This window comes from Eschrichtius robustus, chromosome 5 (assembly GCF_028021215.1).
Source record: "Eschrichtius robustus isolate mEscRob2 chromosome 5, mEscRob2.pri, whole genome shotgun sequence".
Classification (NCBI taxonomy): domain Eukaryota; kingdom Metazoa; phylum Chordata; class Mammalia; order Artiodactyla; family Eschrichtiidae; genus Eschrichtius; species Eschrichtius robustus.
Window position 1 is genome coordinate 29,276,730 of NC_090828.1, and position 12,961 is coordinate 29,289,690.

The 12,961-nt window shown below is 41.7% G+C and overlaps 1 long non-coding RNA gene across 1 annotated transcript in view; it reads left to right on the forward strand.

Moving 5' to 3' along the window:
• LOC137764778 (uncharacterized) overlaps positions 1 to 11,831 on the forward strand; it is a 93,066-nt gene extending 81,235 nt beyond the window's left edge. The window contains exon 3 of the long non-coding RNA XR_011074060.1: positions 11,741 to 11,831. This is a non-coding gene — a long non-coding RNA (uncharacterized lncRNA). The remainder of the gene's footprint in view (positions 1 to 11,740) is intronic.
• The last annotated feature ends 1,130 nt before the right edge of the window (positions 11,832 to 12,961 follow it).

Here is a 12,961-nt window from a genome sequence, read left to right on the forward strand (position 1 = left end):
TACTCTCTACCTCTCACCTCTTCCTGTGTCAGATCATCCTGCGTTTATTTGCAGATCGTCACATTTGCTTTATATATCACAAAGAATCTTCACTTGTGCTGCCTCCCTGGCTGCTGGGTCACACTGCTCTCTTTATAGCCCCTCGTGGCCAGAAGCCTGAGAAAACTTTGCATGCTGCTCGCCCCATAGACGGTACTGGAGGGCTTTGTGAGAGGCTGCCCTGGGCTCCTTGCGGGAAGGCTCACAGAGGGCGTGCTGTGCAAGTGCTGCTGACAGCCATCTTGGATGGAGCCTCAGTCAGAGCCAGCAAATGCAGCAGCCGCTTCTTTGATACTCACGGGGTCAGGAGTATTCTTGGCATTGCCTCAGTTGCTTCTCACTGCGCCTGGGAGCTTGAGGTGAAGGGGAGAGGGGTGAATGGAGAAGCCTGACCTTTTGCTTTCTTTCCTTACCAACAGGAGCATTTACTCCCGCTGGAATTGGGGTATCTGTGGGAGAGCTGAACTCTGTTTTGTAGTGAGGATTTTTTTTCCTTCTCTCTTTTTTTTTTTCTTTTCCCATCAACACTTGTCAGGGATTCAAGGCAAAAAGCCTGGCAAAGGCCCGGGCTTCTGCACCAGCTCAGGCAAAAGATGGGTCTAAACAGGGAACAGAGCAAGGCATTGTTCCAACACTGCAGAGTGGGAAAAGTAGGTCAGGGAAGAAAATGCAGGTTTGACAGAACTGGGAATTGAACTTGTCACCTCAGAGCCTATTGGTGTAGAAAGTGAACAGCCAGCAAGGGACCGGGGGAGTAACTGAAGCCCACTGCCCCGCTGGGGGCAGGCACGCACTGTGAGAAGTCGCTTGCACGGGGGGCACTGGCTTCTTCCAAGGCGAATCGCCGCCATCCCCTTCCCCTGACATACTCAACCCCTACCCTGGGAAACTAAACCAAGTGATGATTCTAGACGGCAAGAGCAGCTGAGACTCTCTCTGGAGAGAATGCCAGGCGGCAGCTTCCCAGCCACCAGCTGCATTTGCAGGACTGGGAATTGAGACAACTCCCCCTCTCAGAGACGAGGCTCTAATCACAACCAACATCACCTTCTAGGAAACTTCTTGGGTGAATGGCTACCAGCAGAGAAGAGCTTTTTGCTCACCACCCTCCTGGTTAGTACTGTAGCCAGGGATTCCAGCTGTAGCCCGGGAAGAGAAAAAACACCTCTTTCAACAGGACTTGCCCAAACCTTGGTAATTCTCCTACTTTTTCCCCCAGTCAAGGCACTGATTTCTTTTGGATGAAGGGTGCTTTCTCCCTGACTCTTAGGACCTTTTATTTTGGACATATTCCAAATTTCTTGATCTGGTTTTGCCTAATACGCACCTCCTCTTCCTTGCAGGTCTCAAAAATCTTTCAGTAGCAATAAGAGTGACTTTAAACTGGTCATTTCAGACCACACCATTGGCACCAAGAAGTGCAAGTTCACTGTACGCTCCTTCATTGAATACTTTCAATGTGTACTTGGATCTGAATGAAACTTGTAGCTAAAGACCACAAACCTCCATGCCTACCAGTCATAGAGTAATTACTTGGACTTTCTCCTGTAATTAATGACTTTTTCCCCCTCTCTGTGAAATGGGAATAGCATTGAGAATAACACCACTTATTTATAATGGAACCAGTACTGGACTGGATCCAAAGACTCAAATTCCAGTTCTGCAAGCTATTTGTCTTGTGATTGTAGGCCATTTACCGAAATTCATCACCTTTAGATTCCTCAGCTGTGAAATGGAGATAGTTATCATTCAGAACAGAGTTGTAAAGTTTCAACCAAACATAAATGAGGTTCATGTATGAAAGCACCTTTCCCAGGTCTGGGCCTGGAGGAAGCCTGATCCAGAGTTTGCTTCCTGCCTTCCTCATTTCTCATAATACTGAAAGAATTTCTGAAGGAAGTGTTTGGAGTTAGATATACTTAAGGCTGGTTCAACAACAACAACAAAAAATGGAACAGAGAATAGGCTATGTCTTGACATCTAGTCCTGCACTGTCCAATACAGTAGCCACTAGCCACAAGTGGCTATTTAATTAAAATAAAATTTAAAAATGCAGTTCCTCATGGTGTTAATATTCTGTTGCTTGACCTGGTTACTAGTTGTATGGGTGTGTTTACTTTGAAAACTCATGGAGCTGTACACTTAGGATCTGCACACTTTTCTGTATGCATGTTATACCTTAATTTTTTTAAAGCTTATTAAAAAAATGAAATACTATCCACTCAAAAAAAAAAAAAAGAATATTGGGATGATATTTGGGAAAAAAATACCATATTCACACATAAAAAAAAAAAATACAGTTCCTCAGTCACAATTCAAGTATTCAATGGCCCCGCGTGGCTGGTGCCTGTCATACTGGACAACACAGATAAAGAATATTTCCATCATCGCAGAAAGTTCTACTGGACAATGTTGAAAGAATTCTTATGGAATTTACCATAATGACAAGAACAAGTTTCTTAAGGTAAAACCCAGATCTCCTTTTGCCTTGGAGTATGCCAACTTCTCTCAATAGCATTACGTTTAAGACACACAGTATTTATTTCAAACCGTAACCAAGAAAGCACACTATGTGCACAGGCGTGCTCACATCTTCCTCTTGGTCCTGCACATGTGAACATGTGTCTCTTAACCAGCTTCCACTCTTCCTGCCAAGCTTATCAGGGAAAAAGGCCTGCAAGTACAATTTAGGTGAAAATTGAGCTTTCATAGACCTTGCTGCCCTGTATGTCTTTGTGGCTGGAAAACGATGGGAAGATAACGCCACACTCTGTAATGGACTGGGGGATGGGAGAGGTGACATTAAAGCAGGTAGGAGTGCCTGCTTCTGCCTGCTTTCCAGAGCTGAGTGAGAAAAGAGGATTTTAATTGTTTTGGGTGGAGTGAGGGAGGTCGTTGCTCCTCTTGTTGGTAATGTGAGTGAGGAAGTTGGGGGAGAAAACAATCTTTAAAGAAAAATGAGTGTTGTGAAATCAGAAAGAGGGACATTTTCTAAACCCCAAGTTGCTTTAGCCTCTGGTTATCAGTATTAGTGGAAGGACATTTGGTGGTCATTTTCCACGGGTGTGGCGGACGCCCCAAGGGCCCCGTCTCTCCCTGCAAGCTTCCACATGACACCCCTTCTCGCAGGGCGAGAAGCGTATCCAACTGCTCTCACTTCCTGTGATCCAAATAGAGCAGAAGAAGTTTCCTAGAGGGATTAAATTGCACACCTGAATGACTCCAGCCAACTCCAGCCTGGAAGGAAGCAAAAGTCAGGGGATGGGGGCGGGGAAGCATGAAATAAGGTTAATTCAGCATGTGAGGAAAGTTTGAATTATTCATTTTCTGACCCTGTACCAGGTACTTTTTACTGCAGTCTGTTACAGTCTCTTCTGGGGCATTATAGTCACATGCATTTTTCAGCCATCTTTTAAAACATGCTTGTCCTCTAGTTTTAAGCAAAGGGATTGCTGACATAGACTCTTGTGTCAACAGCAGTCTGCAAGATGCCTTTTAGAAGCACCAAAACGTGGCCCAGCTGAGAGGAGGGAGGGAGCAGCCACTTAGCACTTCATTCCCCCTGGGCCTAAGTGACTGTGAGGGAGAAGAAAAGAGATTAAAAGCAAGAAGTGAGAAAAGCATCTGAAGGTTTGGAGGGGAGTGGGAAGGAGGCAGAAATTTCAGAGAAGATGCGTGATTTGGTTTCCTTAAGTCATTGGAGCTCTTTCTTTTGTCTTTAAATGACATTTCCAAATGGGAGTTCATCTGAACAAGGAAAAATGTAGACAAAGCTTTATTGACTTAAGTAAGCAGGGAACATCATGGAAAGAGGCTAGTGCCTGTTCAGAGAAATCAGCGCTGTGGACCTCGGCTAGGGAGTTCTTACCTGTTAGGAGCTATTTCTTACATCTCGCTGCACTGTGATGTGAGTGTCACAAAACATGCCAAGCAGTTTCTGGATCTCTGAGGCTGTTCTTGGCTGGCATTTTATTTAGCTTGTGACATTTTTGACTGTTCAGATTTTGGTGGGCATGGAAACTGCCCAAACCTGTGATTGTCACTGAATTTAAAATCATATTCAGATGCCCTTTTGTTCTAATTGCCACTTCACGGCCACCATTCCTGACCAGGCTGACATAGCTGAGTGTGTGTATTCCAAAGCTGCAGCTCTGCATCTGGGAGCATGGCAGCCTTATGAATGGTTTAGGCTCCCATGCAAGGCTAGAGGTAACCCTTCCAGGAGCAGGGACTGAGGAGTGTCCATGTGCAAACTGTGCTTAGGAGTTCTAGAATTTAACCTTTTATTTCTGGTTGAATCTAACTCAGAAGCCATTTCAGGTAGAGGTGACAGCTGAACTCCCTACAGGGCCCAGGTAGATGTAAATGAATCAAGTAAATGAGTGAAGTGGATTGAGAGTAAGGTCATAGGGAGTGGTGAGGACTGTGGTGAACTGGAGAGCACATGGCTGGTATAAGAGGAAAGCTGGTACTCAGCTTCAGCAAATCAGTGTCACACAGGAACACTGGCGCATCAATTCTAGACTTGCTGGGTTTTTTTGTGAAATCTCTTGACTTTTTAATACTGGCCTAAAATGAATGGTCTGGCCAAGCAAAAAGCATCCATGCAACAGATTCAACCACTGGCACGCCAGTTTGCAAACCATGATTTGGAATCATCTGTGACAAGGCTGGTTCTACCAATTTGTCACTACAATTGTCTCTACCAATTTGCAAAAGTAATTAGTTTCATAGCTCCCATGATCCTGAAATCCCCCCTAAATGGCTCTAGTATCAAACAAGGCCAAGGGAGAAAACCCCACACTCCTTTCATGCGTAGCCATTTTGCCAAGTGGCTCTTACCAGCCCTGGGCTGTAAAGCTCCTCGCCCTGGGCTGTAAAGCTCCTCACCCTGGTCCAAACACGGCCTGGTCCTTCTTGGGGATTGGAAATTGTGCTCACTCCTCTTCCAGCTAATTGCTTTAATGCATCCTGAATGTATCTAGGCTGCCGCCCCTAACCACTGGGTCATCATTTATTCACAGGCCTGAAGTCCCTTAAGCAGCCTCCTGCTGGCCCTCACGCTGCAGGGGATTAATGTAGTCTGGTTGGTGAGTCACAAAGAAAGATGACATCATTTTCAGGTCAAGAATGAGATTGTGTGTTTGTGTGTGTAAAGGTTGTAGAGTGCAAAGAGAGGAAAACCGAGGCTGCTGCTTGTATAAGGAGGCTCGGTGTTCCCCCTCCCCCCATCTTTTGCTTTCAATCCAATCTGGCTTCTCCCAAGTGAGTTATTAATATGGGACACAGCTTGGCTTCTTCCCTTCTGTCTCCTCATATAAATCCAACTAATTAATTTACTTTAACAAGAGGAATCTTTTTCTATCTCTTTCAATCTTTGTCCTTTCAGTTTAGATTCTCTTAAGTCAAACCCAAGACACACAACGAGTTGAATAATCGCAGGTAGAACCTTATCAGGGAGACTCAGGGTATCTCTTATTTTGCATCATGAAATCCACTGTCATAAACTGGGGAGGAAAAGGAATTTTAAATAAAGCGGCCATCAAATGAGAAGACAGTTTGGAGAGCAGGTAAAGGCCAGAATTCACATTCTGTCTGGTCCAATTAATGAAAAGAAAGAATCCTGCCTGTGCTGGAAATTTGGCAAGCTGAAGAGCTTTACAAATGTTTTTTAGAAAGCTCCACCACATTGAGTCAATGTCACAGAACAGTGGCGTAGGAAGGCCTACTCTTGAACAATGACTTAGTTAAATCTTGTGTCTCCTTTCAGTATACAAATGGAAAGCCCCACCAAAAGATGCTGTTTGTTGCCAGTTTAGAAAATTGCCCCTCCCTCAAAAAAAAAAAAAAAAAAAAAAGAGCTGAAGCAATCAGGGCTGTGTTGGTGTCGGTGTGGCCTGTTTTCTATTAACAGTGTCAGCATGCCACAAGCTGAATAAGGTTGATTTTGCAGGGGAAATTCAGGTCAGATGACAAAGGTGAGGCATGGGCAAACCAGGAGTAAATTGGAGGCGGCCTTCTGTTCTTATCAGCTGCAGGAAGGTGTCGGGCTGGTTTCCCATGTGAATGAGGACTGGTAGGGCTTCCCAGATCATTCCTTAGAGCTCCTTGAATTCTTTCCTTAGTGCTGCAAGGGATTTTCTTTCTTTGTGGGAAGTGTCAACGCTTGTCTTTCAAAAGCCAAAAAAAAAAAAAAGGAAAAAAGAGGGTTTGCAAAAACAAGTGCCATGCTGCCCATTTGCACCCTTGTGCAGAAAGAGGAATCAGGAACTGCTCATGAATGTACCAGCTGTGTGTGGAAAATCAGCCAAACTCAGTCTTTGGGCTTTCATTTCTCTGCTGAGATCCTTATTCTAGACTGTGTGAGAAACGAGCATGGCTTCAACCACCACATGAATAAAGAGCAACGGTGACAAAGGTGAACTATTAAAGACGAGCCCTGTCTTGAGGCAAAGCAGCTATAATCCCATTATTACTTTCAGACTTGGTCTGATAACATCTTAAAATACAGGCAAAACCCCTCTCTCCTTCTCAGGACCAGAGAGCTTTTAAACTCTGCTTTCCAGGATTTGAGGACTGGAAAGTTTGGTTACTTTTTTTAGCTCTCTCTCTCTCTCTCTTCCCCTACCTCTCCCCTCCCTTATTTTTCTCCAGATTAATTGATGAATAAGTGATAAATAAAATTGTAATATATTTAAAGTACATAACATCATGATGATTTGATATTTGTATACATTGTGAAAGGATTCTCACCATCAAGTTAATTAACACATCCATTATCTCACATATTTACCTTTTTTTTTTCTTTTAGGCGAGAATCTTTAAATTCCACTCTCTTAGCAAATTTCAAATATACAATACAGTATTATCAACTACAGTCACCATGTTATACTTAAAATCTTCAGACCTTATTCATCTTGTAACTGAAAGTTTATACACTTTTATCAGCCTCTCCCTAATCCTCCCTGGCAACCAACATTCTACTCTCTCTGTTTCTGTGAGTTCAACGTTGCTTTTTAGATTCCACGTATAAGTGACATGCAGTATTTGTTTTTCTCCATCTGGCTTATTTCACTTAGCATAATGCCCTCCAGTTTAACCCATGTTGTCACAAATGACAGGATTTTCTTTTTTAAGGCTGAATAATATTCCATTGTGTGTGTGTGTGATATATGTGTGTGTATATCTCACATTTTCTTTATCCATTCGTACATTGACTGACACTTGTGTTGTTTCCACACCGTGGCTATTGTGAATAATGCTGCAATTAACATGGGAATACAGATATCTCTTTGAGATAGTGATTTTGTTTTGTTTGGATATATACCCAGAAGTGGCATTGGTGGCTCTTACAGTAGTTCTATTTTTTTTTGGCCGCACCATGGGGCATGCAGAACTTCACTAACCAGGGATCAAACCCGTGCCCCCTGCAGTGGTAGCGCAGAGTCTTAACCACTGGACCACCATGGAAGTCCTAGTAGTTCTACTTTTAACTTCTCAAGGAGCCTCCATACTGTTTTCCATAGTGTTTCTAAAAATTTACATTCCACCAACAGTATACAAGAGTTCCCTTTTCTCCATATCCTCACCACCATTTGTTATCTCTTGTCTTTTTGATGATGTACTTCCTGACAGGGGTGAGGTGATATCTCATTTTGGTTTTGATTTGCATTTCACTGATGATTAGTGATGTTGAACATCTTTCCATGTGCCTGTTGGCCATTTATACATCTTCTTTGGAGAAATTTCTGTTTAGGTCCTTTGCTTATTTTTTAATTGGATTGTTTGTGGGTTTTTTGCTATTGTGTTGCATGAGTTCCTCGTATATTTTGGATACTCACATTTTATCTATTTGATATGTGGTTTGCAAATATCTTCTCCCATTGATAGGTTGCTTTTCCATTTTGCTGATGGTTTCCTTTGCTGTGCAGAAGCTTTTTAGTTGATGTAGTCTCACTTGTTTTGTTTGCTTTTGTTGCCTTTGCATTTGGCTTCAAACCCAAAAAGATCATTGCCAAGACCAATATCAAGGAGCTTGTCACTTGTTTTCTTCTAGGGTTTTACGTTTCAGGTCTTAAATTCAAATCTTTAATCCATTTTGAGTTGATTTTCATATATGGTCTAAGATAGGGGTCCAGTTTTATTCCTTCATCCTTTTAAATGCTACAAGCGATCTAGCTACTGTTTGACTGAAATGGATCAAAATCCCACCATGTATGAACTTAGGGATAACGGCAATCTTGAGTAAGTCCACATTCATGTGCATATGTGAAGTGAAAAATATGGTTCACCCTTTGTGCAGCTCTTCTGCACATTCACTTCTATCATAATAGTAGCTACTGTTTACTGAGTACTTAGTATGCACAAAGCACCACACTAAGAGCTTTGCATATATTCCCTTATTTAGTGCAATTACTAAAATTGGGGAGAATTGGAACATCTCCTTTCTGCATTCCAGTAATTCTTTATTAATGGATTCCTTCATAGATAGGATTATGCCACTACACCTAGCCTAAGCCCACATGATGACTGTTGCCAAAGATAAAGCTGTTTTGGTACATAAATATTATTCTTATTCTAAAGGAAAGAGGGAAAATGTGTTTTTCAAAATGGTGAGTCCATGCTCATTTTGGGGAAGTTTGCTCACAAGGGACTTAGATGCTTCAAAGTGAATTAAATTATTTGCTCCCAAAGCTTGGTCTTAGGCAAGCTACTAAATCTCTTGTGCTCTAACTTCGTCATCTGTAAAATGGGATTTAATGGATCTATGTAAGGGGTTTAAAACAGTGCATGCTATTGTAAACGTTCAGTGAATGTTCACAGTTATAATCATTGTCATTACTAAATTATCACAAAAACACTCCGAAGAAGGTATTTTCATCCCCATTTTAGGATGGGGATACTGAGGCAAAAGGATTTACCAACTTGTCCAAGCTGACACAACCAGTCAGTAACAGAGGCAATGGTTCTAACCCTAGGTCACTCTTACTCCAGAGCTTACAACTAGAATTCGATGTTGCTGCACATTATAGGAAGTAATATCTGGTCATGGCTGTTTAGAATACAATTTCTTTCTCCTGTAGGAAACCTGAGTCCTAAAGCAAACATAAAATATCTTGATGACTGGACACGCGTCACACAAGAAGCATTTTCGATCCCTCTGGTAGAGAGAGTGCTTAATTACCATGTGCCACTGCTGTTAACCTCTGCAAATAAGTCTAATTATCACAGATTAATGAACATAGCTTAGGCACATCTAAAGGGGCTTTGCTGAGGGGTTTTCATTTCTGCATTTCATTATCTCCATCAATGCTGTTGTTCCCCATGCATAAGGTTATGGGACTTTTATTATTTTTTTAGCTGCGCTCTGTGAAATATCAACAACAGTGCCTGTGAAATAGTTCAGGGCAAGGATCACTTTCCAGGGAATCTTTAGGAAGCCTGTAAGTTGGGTGGATGCTGCTTCACTGTTTACTGATGAATCATGCCGCATTGGTTCACAGGGAATAAAGCTTAGACAGTTGCCAAGGAAACAGGCTGAGATTTTGGAAATATCTGAAACCACGGTAAAATTTCCAGGAAAAATCAATGTCTTAGTCAAGAGTCAGGTTAAGCATTCTCTGCATCAGAGTGAGTAGCAACAATGCAAATACAGCTTGGAAGATTCATTCCTGTCTGCACGATGACTTAAAACCACACACACTGTGTTGTGACTCTTGGAGAAGGTTTTCTATGAATAGATGAAACCAGGTTTCCTATACTCATACTGGATAATGGCCATCGTGCTGGTCCTCAGAGCAGGGCTGTGCAGGCAGCCACCTTTGAGTATGCCTGTGAGCTCAGAGAGGAAGTCCCTGGTGAGGACCTTGGAAATCCCAATGTCATATTGTGGCAAGAGAGCAAGCTGGCAGCTAGCAAAGGGCTTCAGCCACTCAGAGGCTGGGACCTAAGGAATATCTTGGGCACAATCCACCAGACACGGTTCATTAATAAATGATTAGATTTGCAAATCTTGTCAGTAGAGATTGCTATCACAGAATTAATGAAATAAATAATGAAACATTTCCAGTGTTTCTGGCTGGCTTTCAGAGCAGAGTAGATCTCTGCCTTTGTTGCAATTTATGGCTGTCTCTTTGATCAACTCCTGGGGAGTTCAAGGAATGATTTTCCTGCTTCCAACATCTGCCTTCGGCTTTTAGGTTTGCCTTTTTTTTTCTTAACTTGACTTTTCATATCATTTTGTACTTCAAACACAAAGATTCCCCAGGATAATTTCAGATAAAGAAACCCTACAGGGTGAATAATCTGCAGTGAAGAAAATCTGAATCGTACTTGGAGAAACAACCCATTTGACACTGGGTTAGGAAAGGGGTAGGGTAGGAATTTTGCTTACAAATGAACACAAAAAAATGTTCACACTTTTATTTGAATGTCTCCATTCTGCACAGCCTGAAGCTGAGAGCACTTCCTGATCCAGAAGCAAACCAAGAAGCAATTCCACCCAGTGTGGATTACCCAGCAGGCAGACAAAGCATACGCGCAGGACATTAGCAACGCAGGGGTAGCTCATATTTCTTTTGTTGAGAAAGAAAAAAAACCCAGACTTTTCATATCTCAAAAAATGTATCAAGACAGTCATGGAGAAATCAGAATATTTTTGAGTTTCTTTACACTTATTTTCTGACTTAGTATTATTTTAATTTGAGTTCCTATCAGATCTGGAAGGGCATGGAGCCCCATTCACTATATGGGATCTCCAAAGAGCTTCATGGGCCCCTTGGTAATATATAAGATTTCTTTCTTGACCCCTTCCAGTCATATCTGTAAGCCGGACACTTTGGGTAATCTTTCAGAGGAAAACATAATATTGACGTTAGAAATGGATTTTCAGTTCTCTCCCTCTGCACCCCCATCCAGCATATGAACAGGAACACACAGACACATACTCACTGTTTCCTGGAAATCACAGTGAGGCCAAAGGTCAGGGTCCTGATGGATTGTTTGCTCCTGGACTTATCTTCTTGGGAGCTGTCATTGTGCTCATTTTTAGTTTTTGCCATTGGGAAAGTTACAGTGGAATGAAGTTCAAATCCACCCAGTTTTTAAAAATCCAATTAAAAACATACCTTTGAGGGAATTCCCTGGTGGTCCAGTGGTTAGGACTCCGTGCTTCCACTGCAGGGGGCCTGGGTTTGATCCCTGGTCCAGGAACTAAGATCCCATGGCCAAAAACAAACAATCAAACAAACAAAAACATACCTTTGGGTATCTATATCTCTTCTAGTTTCATTCTATGGCACAATGATTCTATAGGCAAGACACGTTGGACTTTCCTCTCTACATGATTTAGATGATTTCTTCTGTGATCAGATACTTTCTCACTAGAAAAAGATTTGAAAAAGTAGTGAACTGTTAAATTGAGGAAACAAAATTAATGCTAAAATGATAAGGATCAGAACAAAACAAACAATAAAAACTCCCTTTTAGGCTCATTGAGGGGGTATAAGGGCTTATCTACAGGGATAAGCATTCTTGTCCTGTAATTTTATGATAGATCTTTTCACTTATCTCTCATAAGTGGCTAGTTCTCTAATGGGAACATAAATATATAGTTGGTTCTCCTCTCCAAGATGAGAATTAGATTTTATTGTTATCAAATTATTACTGTATTTCATTGATTCTAAGACACACATTTTTTCAGATTTTGTCAATTCTGAAATCAGGAGGCATATCAACGTCACCGTCAGCAGGGCAGCCATTTCGACGACGTGGCTGTCAATACTATACACGGGCATCGAAACTTTCACAGCAGGTGCCAGCTACTGCAAAGGAAATCCTGGAGGCAATAAGAAGCACTGCATCATCGACAGTCTTAAGGGTACAGAGCATGATGTTGGGTGGAAAAATGTGGACATTGATGACAAAGGGTCAAAAATAAAACAGAAACCACAGCTTGCATGACTGTAGTATGATTAGCAAAGCAGATAAACTATACAAACCATGATATGCACAGCAAACTAAAGTGTTTTAACATCAGCTTGTTCAGACCCATTCATTCCAAGATAAGACCACTGACTTCCAGCAGCTCATCTCATTACAAATTCTGACCTATCCAAGCCCAGCCCTCGCTTACAGTCTTCTGCTCCAAACCACCCCATGACTACTCGCAGACTTCCCTAAATCCTACAACTACCCTGACTCCTCCTTTGAAAATGCTGCTGAGACTCAGTGAAGGTGGTGCTTTCTCTTGTTCAGCAGTTTAATAAACCCAGTTTTGTGTGATCAGCAATTTTCCCTGGTGGTCTTGGTACAGAGCTTTGATAATTCAAAAAGAAATTCAATAGAATCAGCTTCAGTGCTAAAAAACTTCAGGAATACAAAGGTATTTATTTAATGTACATTTTCCTTTTAATGTATGCACAAGAGTGATATGTGATAAAATACATATCTAATAATTTTAAGAGAACTTTTGCAAAAGGATAAAATAAAAAGCTAAGAAAGCATTGTGTTGCAATTTATTGGCATCAATTGTTTTTCATAGTGGCACATAAACTAATGGTGTGTCATACAATGATGGCATTTTGCACTTGATAAAATATGGTAACAATAGCTAGCTCACTTTTACTGGACATTAATCATGAGCCATGCACTGTGAGTGCTGTACCTGCCTTAACTCACTTAATTCTCGTAGCATTGCTGTGATTACCCTGATTTTGTAGATGTACAACCTGAGGTGTGGGAAGAGTCCATGCTGCCTTGAATTAGAGAACTAATAACTGGTGGAGGAGTTAGAGCTCAGGTCCAGGTAGCGTGCCTCTCCTAGGCTAGGATAGGAGGGGAGAGACGGCCCCTTGCAGCACTATTTTCTTAAAACCACAGAAAGCATTAATTAGAATGATAGTATTTGCACAAGGCATTTTTG